The sequence below is a fragment of the Zea mays genome, chromosome 8 (genome assembly GCF_902167145.1).
Source record: "Zea mays cultivar B73 chromosome 8, Zm-B73-REFERENCE-NAM-5.0, whole genome shotgun sequence".
Lineage (NCBI taxonomy): Eukaryota > Viridiplantae > Streptophyta > Magnoliopsida > Poales > Poaceae > Zea > Zea mays.
Genome location: NC_050103.1, coordinates 16756087 through 16769331, shown reverse-complemented (window position 1 = coordinate 16769331; position 13245 = coordinate 16756087). Strand labels below are relative to the sequence as shown.

The following is a 13245-nucleotide window of genomic DNA, read 5'->3' as shown; positions in this document are numbered from 1 at the left end:
TCTCCAACAAACCTTTGCACACTGATTTCGAGCCTTATTCCAATCAATCAGACTGTATGGGTCTTCATAGATTTCATTTCTCAATTCCAAGACAAGGGGTGTCATATGACCAACAAACCTCTTTCCATAAATGTAAGACATGGGCAAATACACTGCTCGACTATGACACCATAGCCGACCTGCAATATTTTTTTGAATCAATAATAACATGTCTAAGGGGTCGCCTAAATGATACTACTTATCATCATATTATAGTAAATATTGTACTAGATAAATATGGTGGGCACACGGATAAATATTTTAATTTTGGAATTATTTGGGTCCTTCTAATGTTAAAACTATACAACAAACAAAACTTAAAATATAATAGCATTGGCCATTGAACTGGTATTTATAAAAGTTATACTATGGTTAATTGTAAACATTTTATGAAAATTATGCTTTTATGAATCGTCTTGTAAAAGTATACTTCCTTTTTTCATAATTTGTAATTTCAAGGATGAATGTTACAAAGTCTTCATCTTGGCTTGCAATTGTAGTGCCCCCAGAATTCTAATTTGGTACAATCATATAGAACTCATTGTTCCATTTTAAATACGATTTCATGTGTCACCTACCTTTCATCTTTGATACTATTTGAAACACTTATACCAATGTGTTGCACCAAATGAAAAAATGATTTACAAAACATCGAACAACATACTTATGATCTTTATTTGGATGACATTTCTATATATGAACTTGTGGATTTTATTATATGTTTGTTGTTAATTGCTTTTTCTGAAAGATGGAAAATCAACATTGGTATTGTATTTGTTGCATAATTGAAATAATGTTTGTACCTATACTTTTGGTTTGGGCGATAAACTGAATGTGTCTATATTGAAAAACAATCTACTAACTTTCTTTTACCGTCTAGCCCTAGCCTTTCTAAGTTCACAATCATACCATTTAGTGTGATTTCCCTATGGAAACAATATAACAATAACACATGGACTCATCTAAGATATAATAAGTTATATGGTTGGAACTATCTGAGATAAAACCTTATTATATATATATATGGTCTCGAACAATTGCAATCAAAGATAGTATCTTATTAGATGGTTCCACACAAGAACTTGGGTGTTGATCCTTTCCAATTACAAAACATAGGGCCATTAGCCCATGACATATTGACCCACACAGTATATCAAGATTAGTATCTTAAATGATTGCAAACAAGAACTATGGAGATAAAAAAACTTCAAAACTAGTTTCTGGTGAAAAGGCAGAGGTTGGAACCTGGGTGAAAAGGTAGGTGATAAGGCAACAACCACATTTCTGGTGGCATCGGGTTGTTACCAGACCAATCATATACTCCAAGTACCTTAAATGTTCCATTAAAGGGAGATACATCAACCATAACTTAGGCTATAGAACAAGAACAAATAAGACTGCCATTATGAACGTAGAAATATTTTATGCATACCGTGAGCCAAAACTTGCCCCAGGATGTTGTATATGTTGCTCCTTCGTGCTTTAAGATCCAGTTTCGACCTTTCTCTATAGCTCCATCACCAGCATTTGGGCCCTCGCCAAGCAATCTCAATGTAACATAGTTCAAGGTTGTGCCAAACATTGTGTTGTGACCCTCAATGTGCAACCCCCACCCTCCATCTTCATTCTACACTTAGAATTGCAAATTAAATAAAATAGTGAAAATATCTTCCATTGCATGATTTAGTTTCCTTTGTTAATCAATAAATTAAAGTAAATTGCCTGATGATTATAGAGGTGTCATCGCATCTCCCTCTGATGTTCTGATGATAAAACATTGTTCAACGCTCCAGTCACATACAACATTATAATCTGTTACAATAATGTAGTCAATAACTTTATTTAACAAAATATTGTAAAACATATTATACAGAATGTAAATAAAAAATGATCGATATCCAGGTGCCAAGTCCTTCATGCATGTTCCATTGGTGTGGTCACAAAAAAGTTATCTAGTACGATGTTTTTGTTAGGATACAAAAAATACGGTGGTGATCAAGTTGGAAGTACCAAGCCTGGCAAAAGGAACAAAGGACCATCATTATCGCCAGGCCAGTGTCCGTCATGTGCTTGGACAGTGGAGAGGTGGCTCATAGCCCATTTCAAAGAGATCAAAAGAGCTTCCTCTGTAATGTCTTCATTCTCTCCATGTTTGATAGCAGGAAGATCCAACTTAGAGTTGATTTTTGCATACTGGTGGACAAGGGAACAGATGTGAGTAACTCAATCTAATTATGTGCATGAAATAGGAAATCTGAGAGTGAGAGAGTACTATTAAGAGTGATATATATATATATATATATGTGTGTGTGTGTGTGTGTGTGTGTGTGTGTGTGTGTGTGTGTGTGTGTGTGATCCTAGGTGAAGCTTCACTCACTAGTCGATAATTACTGAATAATCTTTAGTAATTTCATGGTAATGACTGAATATTGCTCTGGTAGTGGCTGGATATTTTTAGATTAACTCTAAACAAGGGAACATAATTCATTCTAGATTTCCTTTTCTTTTATGATTTATTTTAAAATGAATTATATGTCCTAAACTCCACTCTTAGTTAGGAAAAATAAGTTCAATTTATTTGTGTAATAGTATTGATCTAGAAAAATGTATTGCTCTATATTAAACCACAAAAATTGATATATTTAGTAGTAGTGGAAGCCCTAGTTTGATTTTGGTAATTAAGTAGCAACCATATGGACTAATGCTCTCATTGATGATGATTATTTATGGTCCACTTGATGCTAATGAATAAAGGCATAGGAGGTGATGAAAATGAAGATCATGATCATATACATGCAATGGTTCATCGAATGGAGAGGAGTTGAAGAAAAATCAAACCACAAGGTAAAGGATATGGTAGGACTTTGTTTTTACCAAACAAGATTCAATAGAGTCCATGGTTGGGTTTAGGATAGATAGACTTACTATAATGATAGAAAATCTTTAGCGCAGTGCTTATCTAGCGCCACTAATTAAGAATTCATTTGTATATCTATTGCACTTAGTGACGTGGTGAAATTGAAAGAGAAAACACTTGGAAATTATTTGTAAAAGCTAAATCTACTACTCAATTTGTTTTGGTATACTTCAAGGAGTTGGCACTTTAAATATGGTGTGCTTTCCCCTACTTCTTAGGCTTTGATTGTGCTTAGCTAGAAATTTTGGCCTCGTTATTTGTTGGCCAGGGCATCTCTGGTGGCTTTTGGGCTTCGCCGAAATTACGTTCTTTCCATGCCCTAATTATTGGTTGTTGGCGCTCTGTCATTTTTGCAGGCTAGCCCAGCGTTTGGGTTGGGCCACCCTAGCATTTCTGACATGAGAACATGGACGACGTTGATTATTAGTGGGTTAGGAAAAGCCGCCCTAGAAACTCTAGGCTCCTACCCTAGAATTTGGGGTTGGGTACCATAGTTAGTGAGCCAAGGTTTGTTTGACCATTAGCGGCTAGGGGGCACCTTGAAAATTCTGAGTTGCTTGGCTAGAATTTCTAAGGTGAGTTGGTTGTACATTAGCTATTGGCTCAAGGAGTGGGGGTTTGAATATATCCTTTTCTCCCCCCTTTATCTTTCATCTCTTACAACCCTAGCTCAATTGTTGAGATTGAAAGCATATAGGTCCTCAAGTGTTCTAGTGATTAATGTTAACATAATGTTATTATGACTAACATGTGTTTTCAAAAGACAAATTTGAGTTAGGTTACAAAGATGGAGAATGGTTTGGGCGATGTATGGTTTCTATGCCCCCTACTTATGGATTTTGTTATAGATTTTGAAAGGATGGGAGACAAGGTTAAGGATGGACTAGTTCTAAGTGTAACTTAGAGTTCAAAGACACTTAGAGTAGTTTAGGACTTTGTTTTTCCTTTAACCATATTATAAAAGGGTATGAACTAGTAGCTTGATCTATATAAGTCTAATGAGTTTATTAATGATGCAAACTAGTTGTCTTTAGCTCTAATGGGCCTAGGAGAGGCCCAAAATTAGTAAGGATCAGAACTCATTTCCAAAGTTTCAAATTTGAACAAGTTAGAAGGGTTTTTGAGGCATCAGACCCTACGTTTCATGATCATCGGACCATAGTGGATCAGTTCGACGCCTTCACATAGACAACTCGAGAGCGCTCAATCATTAGACCCCTATGAATAGTATCCCATCGAAAACCAATGTGTTGGGTCCGATAATCTATGTGATCAGATCTAACAGTTGCAAAGGGTGTGTTAGACCATACAACATCAATGTTACATCTAGGGTTTTGGCTATAGGGTCTTCAAAACCTATGAATAGTTGCCTTGTCAAACCAATATCGATGGGTCTAACAAGTACCGTGTAGTGACCAGAGAGGTTATGGTGAACTTCAAAATGTTTCAATGGTGGTTGCCAGACCATACGCCTAAGGTAGTATTCAAATGGCTAGTTCTAACACAATATATAGTATAGTAGTTACTGTTGTGTCTCTTCGAACCCTGCAAGATGGTTGAACAGCGATTTTCAAATGATTTTATGGTCATGTTTTCAACCTGTGTTTTCTATAATGGCTAGTTGGCAGCTTGGGGGCATAAATATCCCACCAACCGGCCAACACACTGCCCTTTACCCCCCATTTAATAACCAAAGCAATCCATATAGAGTGTGATAAGGCACCATTGCATAATGAGGGACTTCAGAGTTGGATTTCATGTGATTAGTGGTCCCATTAGTGCAAATAAGAGAGGTTAGTGTGCACTCATTGATCCCCTTGGTATTGTTAGAGTCAAGTGAGATTTTGTGCTTATTATTTTGGTGATCGACGTCACCTAGATGGTTTGATAGCAATCAAAGTGTAGTGATCACCTAGAGAGGTTGTGAGTGACCTAGCTCAGGATTTGTATACAATTGTGAGTGGTTCAACATGCTGGATTAGTGAAGAACTAGCTCATAGAGAGCACTTGGTCCTTACATGGACCAAGGGAAATAACACCCTTGCATGGGTGCTTCAACAAGGATTATTGGGTGCTAACTCTTTAGAACCTTGATAAAAATTGAGGAATCTTTTAAATCTTTGTTTTGCTTTTCAAATTTATATTTGTGCAACCTACTTTAATAATTTACATTCTTAGGATTGCCATGTTAGCTTAGGATGGATATTAGGGCTGAAAAACTTTTGTATACGCATTAGGCACTTGAGTGAAGTTGGACTTAAAATTAAGATTTAATTATCACAAGAAATTTTAGAAAAACCCGATTCACCCACCCCTCTTGTGCATCGTGATCCTTTCAAAGATCCAAAATTTTGAGAACAATTCTCTCCCCTCTCACTCTATTTTCTTAGTGCTCAAGCTTGTGAGGAGATTGAGAGCTTCTAGTGCATTGCTCCTGAGATTGCATTTAGTGACACTAGATTATCTTTGTGAATTGGGATTTCTTGATACTTTTGGTGATTGTCGTCACCTAGGTGACTTGGTGCTTATGGTGGACTATTGAAGAAATCTTGGTGATTGTTATTGCCTCGGGTTATTGGCTATTGTAAAGGGCTTTATGCTCATCCTGATGGGAGATTCATGAAGAGTTACTCTAGTGAAATCAATCAAGGTTTGGTGACATCCCTAGTGATCTACCATCTTTTTTGTGAAGTGACGTTCTTGGGATCCACCTCAACACGAACATAGTTGCTAGCAAGCAACCAAATCTCAAGGAGAAATATTTTATATTACTTGCCCTCGGTGGTTTGTTTTCTCAACACTTGTATTTACAGATCATGTATTTTGCTTGTGTTGTTGTTTGGTAGCCTAGCTTAGCTCTAGTGAGTACTATAGTTGTAGTTGTTGCTCTCTTGTTGGATCACAAGTTGTTCTAGTTCCTTGCTTAGTTGTGTTCTTAATTACTTATTGTTGCAACTAGAATTATGTAGGTAGCTTGCATTGTTTTGAATAGGCTAAGCAAAGTAGTGGCTATTAGGATCATTTTATGAACCAATCGTTTTTCCTAGTGTTTTGAGTTTGTAGAAATTTTAATTGGGATATGCATACCCTTTCGCTATCTATAGTTTCAAGTAGTAATAGTAGGCCTAGATAATTTAGAAAACCATATAGTGTACTTTGTCGTCATCTAATCCTATTTCATAATAACTTATATTTGTAATTTAGATGTACATTTGAGAGATATATCAATTGTTTGGTTTGAGAATGAATTAGTATCATATACTCATTCCTCACTTTTTGCTTGGTTCATGGAATGGAATAGATTGATGCATCATCACTTCATTCCTCTAATAATCGGTACTAGTATGAGAAATGAAGTCATTTTACCAAATTTGAGAAATAGACTCATGATGCACCACCTCATATAGGACCGAGTGATTCCTTAAACCAAATACCCTATTATTTGTTTACATTTTATAATATTAAATGTTAGTAATTTAGATAAAATAAAGGGGTTACTTTGTCTTATTTTTCATAATGGTATATGTTTGTATATAAAAAGAGAATTTATGGAATATTATAACTTATCTTTCGTAATGGCAAGTATTGGTAATTTAAATGAAGCTTTTAAGGGGTTATTTGGTTTTTCCATAATGACAGAAGTGGGGTATTTTTTGAAACAAGTAGATCCAATGCAGTGGCGGAGGACGGAATAATAATTAGGTATGGCTGAATATGGCTAAAAAAGAAAAAAAACATGCAACATATAGGACATAAACTTGGAACCTACTGATTGCAAGCAATATATGCTTACCACTACACCAAACATGTTTTTTAGGTATGGCTCTAGCCATAGTAGACCATAATGGGTGCTCCGCCACTGATCCAATGGCTATTATTCTCTTGGATGATTAGAGATGGTCAAATTAATGTCTATATATTTCTAATTCTTATGGTAATTTTTAGTATCTATCTCTGCTTTTCTAGAATATCTTGTGAGGATTAATTTGGTGGCTTCATTTAGAGAGCTTCTAGTTAGCAATATTGAGATATACATATGTCATCCTTTGCATTGCACTTCCAAGGACCTTCAAATTATACTTAGTTGAAATCTGAGTTTAAGTTGTATCAACTCTCATTACGCTCTTCCTACCGTATCTTATTCAACATTTTATTTAATAATATATATACTCGTCCTGCCCCTCGCGCCACCCCGTCCCAGCACGCACCTAGCCCACTGACCCTCCAGTGTGCACTCTGTCCCACGCGCTCGATCGCCCCGAGACTCGCACACGATGAATCCATGATCTGCTTCCCTACCACCTCACGTACCCGATTCATCAGTAATAACTGAGCGTTCCATAAGTAATTACTGAACGTTTCGTCGGTAATTATCGAATGTTTCGTCCTGAACGTTTCTTCACTTTTGAAGTGATAAATTACTAAATGTTTTGTTAGTAATTGTTTTGTTTGCACTAACAATTACAACGCTTACTAATAATCATTGAAATTGAGCGATGAATGACTGAAAGATCACAATGTCGGTAATTACTTAACGTTTCGTCAATAATTAACACAAGTTTCTTCAATGCCGTAGTGATAAATTATTGAATGGTTCGTCAATAATTATTCTTTTTCACTAATAATTATTGTGCTTACTATAATTTCTAAAATTGAGCGATAAATGACTGAAAGAGCACAACGTCAGTAATTACTGAACATTGCTTCACTGCTGAAGTGATAAATTAATAATGTTTTAACAGTAATTATTCTTTTTACACTAACGATTATTGTGTTTGCTGATAATTACTGAAATTGAACGATGGATCACTGAAAGAGCAGAAATTACTGAAAAGATGCCCTAGCACCACTACCGGAATTTGGCTCTTTGCCGAGTGCCATATTCTTTGCCGAGTGTTTTATTTCGGGCACTCGGCAAAGAAGCTCTTTGCCGAGTGCCACGTAAAAAACCCTGGGTAAAATAAAACACTCGGCGAAGAAGCTCTTTGCCGAGTGTTTTATTTTTGACACTCGGCAAATAATTTCTTTGTCGAGTGTCTTTTTTTGACACTCGGCAAAGGGCTCTTTGCCGAGTGTCACAAATACAACACTCGGCAAAGAGCTCTTTGCCGAGTGTTTTTTCTCCAACACTAGGCAAAGACAATTTAAAAATCACATTTTAAAGTAGTAAATTAATTCAAATGAAAAAGTTTTCAACTACAAATTTTTATAACTCATCATGATGCACAATTTATATATTGAACATTTCTTCATATGACAAAATAAAAATAAATTTGTTCATAAAACCTATATCTCTCTCGTAGTTTATGAAACTACGAAAGAGACGTATAGAATTTGTGCATATTGTTAGAACCATCATGTGAGATAAACAAATGATCAAACAACCAAAATAAACTTTGTAGATCTTGAGAAGTTATAGAAGTTTATAGTTGACAACTTTTTCATTTGAAGTCATATTGTCAACGAAAACTACGTCTGAATTTAAAAAATTTAAAATTTGAATTTTGAAAACGACTTCGAAAGAAAAAACCACCAATATGAAAGTTGTAGGTATTGAAGAGTTATGAAACTTTGTAGTTGATAATGTTTTGGTTTGAAATCATCTTGTTATGCAAAACTATGTTTGAATTTTGAAATTTGAATTTTTCAAACTGTCTCGGATGGAAAAACCACCAAAATAAAAGTTGTAGGTCTTGAAATGTAATGAAACTTTGTAGTTGACAATTTTTTGATTTGAAATCATCTTATCATTGAAAAATTTGTGTGAAGTTTTCAAATTTAAAATTCAAATTTTGTAAACGGTCTCGGATGTAGAAACTATTAAAATAAAACTTGTAGATCTCAAAAAGTTATGCAACTTTATAGTTGGTCACATTTTCAAATGAACTCATTTAGTGTCTTAAATAATCAAATTACTCTCGATTTGTTATAGTACATGGGGAATGAAAACGTAATATAGACATAATTGGTGTAGTAGTTGTCGGGGACCATAATTAGGGGTACCCTCAAGACGCCTAATTCTCAGCTGGTAACCCCCATCAGCATAAAGCTGCAAAGGCCTGATGGGTACGATTAAGTCAGGGATCAGTCCACACGAGTGACTCGATCACGCTTCGCCCGAGCCTAGCCTCGGCCAAGGGCAGCCGACCTCGAGAGACTTCCGTCTCGCCCGAGGCCCCCCTTTTTAACGGCGGACACACCTCCGGCTCGCCCGAGGCCCTGGCTTCGCTTAGAAGCAACCCTGACTAAATCGTCGTGCCGACTGACCAGGTTGCAGGAGCATTTAACGCAAAGGTGGCCTGACACCTTTATCCTGACACGCGCCCCCCGGCAGAGCCGAAGTGACCGCCGTCACTCCACCGCTCTACTGACCAGTCTGACAGAAGGACAGCGCCGCCTACGCCACTCCGACTGCAGTGCCACTCGACAGAGTGAGTCTGACAGGCAGTCAGGCCTTGCTAAAGGCGCCATAGGGAACTCCGCTCCGCCCGACCCCAGGGCTCGGACTCGGGCTAAGACCCGGAAGACGGCGAACTCCGCTCCGCCCGACCCCAGGGCTCGGACTCGGGCTAAGACCCGGAAGACGGCGAACTCCGCTCCGCCCGACCCCAGGGCTCGGACTCGGGCTAAGACCCGGAAGACGGCGAACTCCGCTCCGCCCGACCCCAGGGCTCGGACTCGGGCTAAGACCCGGAAGACGGCGAACTCCGCTCCGCCCGACCCCAGGGCTCGGACTCAGGCTAAGACCCGGAAGACGGCGAACTCCGCTCCGCCCGACCCAGGGCTCGGACTCGGGCTCAGCCCCAGAAGACGACGAAACTCCGCCTCGCCCGACCCCAGGGCTCGGACTCCGCCCTGGCCTCGGCCGAACGACCTCCGCCTCGCCCGACCCGATGGCTCGGACTCGGCCTCGGCAACAGAAGACAGACTCGACCTCGGCTTCGGAGGAGCCCCCACGTCGCCCGACCTAGGGCGCAGGCCCGCCACGTCAACAAGGAGCGCCATCATCATCCTACCCCGAGCCGACTCGGGTCACGGAGAACAAGACCGGCGTCCCATCTGGCCAGCTCCGCCAGATGGACAATGATGGCGCCCCACAAGCTCTGTGACGACGGCGGCTCTCAGCTCTCTTACGGAAGCAGGGCGACATCAGCGAGGACTCGACCGCTCCAACAGCTGTCCCTCCGCCAGGCTCCGTTGCTCCTCCGACAGCCACGACATCACGCCAGCAAGGTGCCAAGACCTCTCCGGCTACCACATTGGCATGTACCTAGGGCGCTAGCTCCCTCTCCGCTAGACACGTAGCACTCTGCTACACCCCCCATTGTACACCTGGATCCTCTCCTTACGACTATAAAAGGAAGGACCAGGGCCTTCTTAGAGAAGGTTGGCCGCGCGGGGACGAGGACGAGACAGACGCTCTCTTGGGGCCGCTCGCTTCCCTCACCCGCGTGGACGCTTGTAACCCCACTACTGCAAGCGCACCCGACCAGGGCGCGGGACGAACACGAAGGCCGCGGGATCTCCACCTCTCTCACGCCCGTCTCCGGCCACCTCGCCTCTCCCCCCTTCGCGCTCGCCCACGCGCTCGACCCATCTGGGCTGGGGCACGCAGCACACTCACTCGTCGGCTCGGGGACCCCCCGGTCTCGAAACGCCGACAGTTGGCGCGCCAGGTAGGGGCCTGCTGCGTGCTGACGAACAGCTTCCCGTCAAGCTCCAGATGGGCAGTCTTCAGCAACCTCTCCGGCCCGGGACGGTGCTCCGTTTCGGGAGTCTTTAGTTCATGTCCTTCGACGGCAGCTACGACATGATACTCCTTCCACCGCCGCGCGACAACGACAATGGCGGCCGACAACCCGCCCGCCGGCGACGGAATCGGCGACATCTTCCCCGCGCGGTGGAAGAACAACATTCGAGCTCGCCCCGTCCTCTCCCCCGCCAACGGAGGAGGAGGCGGGGCAACCAAGGCCAAGCGGGAGGCCGCGCTTCGTCGGCTGTCGAGCGAATCGACGTCCCCAGCGCCCCGACGGAAGGCGCGCCGGGCGTCGACCTCGCGTTCGAGACGAAGGCAAGCGCCGTCCCCCCGCGACACGCTGATCCCGAGCAAGTGGACGACGCCGGCACACTCGCGAGGAGCTTGCAGGACGTCGCCCTCGTACCTGAGATGACGGTGCAACCAGTCCCCGATGTGACCACGTCGCCCCGCGTCGACCAAAAGGTACCGGCTAACTCCCATCTTACGTCATTTCGACTCGGCCTCAACCCGCCAAGCGACCTCGCTTTGGCGGGCGCCCTCATTGAGGCGAGTGCAACCCCACTGGGGTTTCGTATGCGGTCGCCTTGGGACCGATTGACGGACGTCTCGACCTACGGGCCCTCCGGGTCCGAGGAAGATGACGATCCCAGCATCTGTTGGGATTTCTCTGGACTTGGCAACCCCAGTGCCATGCGAGACTTCATGACCGCATGTGATTACTGCCTCCCCGACTGTTCTGACGGAAGCCGCAGCCTTGACGACGAGGGCTGCGGCCCAAGCCGCGAATGTTTCCACGTTGAGCTGGGGGATCCCTCCGAAGGCAACCATCTTGGCATGCCGGAGGACAGTGATTTTCCTAGGCCCGTGCCTCGCGCCGACATCCCGCGGGAGCTAGTTGTGGTCCCCGTTCCGGCGGGGGGTCACGACCCACAGCTCGAGCAAGTCCGCGGGGCGCAGGCCAGGCTCGACGAGGGAACAGGAGCGCTTGAGACGATCCGCCGGGACGTCGGGCAGGTATGGGCGGGCCAACCCCTGGCCGGAAAAATACGTCACCTGCCCCAGGGTCTCCAGCACCACGTCGCCAACGATGTCAGGGTCAGGCTGCCGCCCGCATCCAGCGGGGTTGGTCAGAACCTGGCAGCCGCAGCGATGCTCCTCCGCGCGATGCCGGAGCCATCAACCACCGAGGGTCGGCGAATCCAGGGAGAGCTCAAGAATCTCCTGGAAGGCGCTGCGGCCCGACGGGCCGAGAGCACTGCCTCCCGAAGGCAAGGATATCCCTCGGAACCTCATGCCGCGACTTCCCGATTCATGCGGGAAGCCTCGGTCTACACCGGGCGCACGCGCAACACCGCGCCTGCGGCCCCGGGCCACCTCGGCAACGAGCACCATCGATGCGACCGTCGGGCTCACCTCGACGAAAGGGTGCGCCGAGGTTACCACCCCAGGCGTGGGGGACGCTACGACAGTGGGGAGGATCGGAGTCCCTCGCCCGAACCACCCGGTCCGCAGGCCTTCAGTCGGGCCATCCGACGGGCGCCGTTCCCGACCCGGTTCCGACCCCCGACTACTATCACGAAGTACTCGGGGGAAACGAGACCGGAACTGTGGCTCGCGGACTACCGCCTGGCCTGCCAACTGGGTGGGACGGACGACGACAACCTCATCATCCGTAACCTCCCCCTGTTCCTCTCCGACACTGCTCGCGCCTGGTTGGAGCACCTGCCTCCGGGGCAGATCTCCACCTGGGACGACTTGGTCCAAGCCATCGCCGGCAATTTCCAGGGCACATACGTGCGCCCCGGGAATTTCTGGGACCTTCGAAGCTGCCGGCAATAGCCGGGAGAGTCGCTCCGGGACTACATCCGGCGATTCTCGAAGCAGCGCACTGAGCTGCCCAACATCACCGACTCGGATGTCATCGGCGCGTTCCTCGCCGGCACCACCTGCCGCGACCTGGTGAGCAAGCTGGGTCGCAAGACCCCCACCAGGGCGAGCGAGCTGATGGACATCGCCACCAAGTTCGCCTCTGGCCAGGAGGCGGTCGAGGCTATCTTCCGAAAGGACAAGCAGCCCCAGGGCCGCCCATCGGAAGAGGCTCCCGAGGCGTCTACTCCGCGCGGCGCCAGGAAGAAAGGCAAGAAGAAGTCGCAATTGAAACGCGACGCCGCTGACGCGGACCTTGTCGCCGCCGCCGAGTACAAGAACCCTCGGAAGCCCCCCGGAGGTGCTAACCTCTTCGACAAGATGCTCAAGGAGCCGTGCCCCTACCATCAGGGGCCCGTCAAGCACACCCTCGAGGAGTGCGTCATGCTTCGGCGTCACTTCCACAGGGCCGGGCCACCCGCCGAGGGTGGCAGGGCCCGCGACGACGACAAAAACGAAGATCACCAAGCAGGAGAGTTCCCCGAGGTCCGCGACTGCTTCATGATCTACGGTGGGCATGCGGCGAATGCCTCGGCTCGGCATCGCAAGCAAGAGCGCCGGGAGGTCTGCTCGGTGAAGGTGGCGGCGCCAGTCTACCTAGACT

The 13245-nt window shown here is 45.1% G+C and overlaps 1 pseudogene; it reads right to left on the bottom strand.

The window, feature by feature from the left end:
- Window positions 1-13245, bottom strand: part of LOC103636781 (cycloartenol synthase-like) — a 75891-nt pseudogene that overhangs the window by 37868 nt on the left and 24778 nt on the right.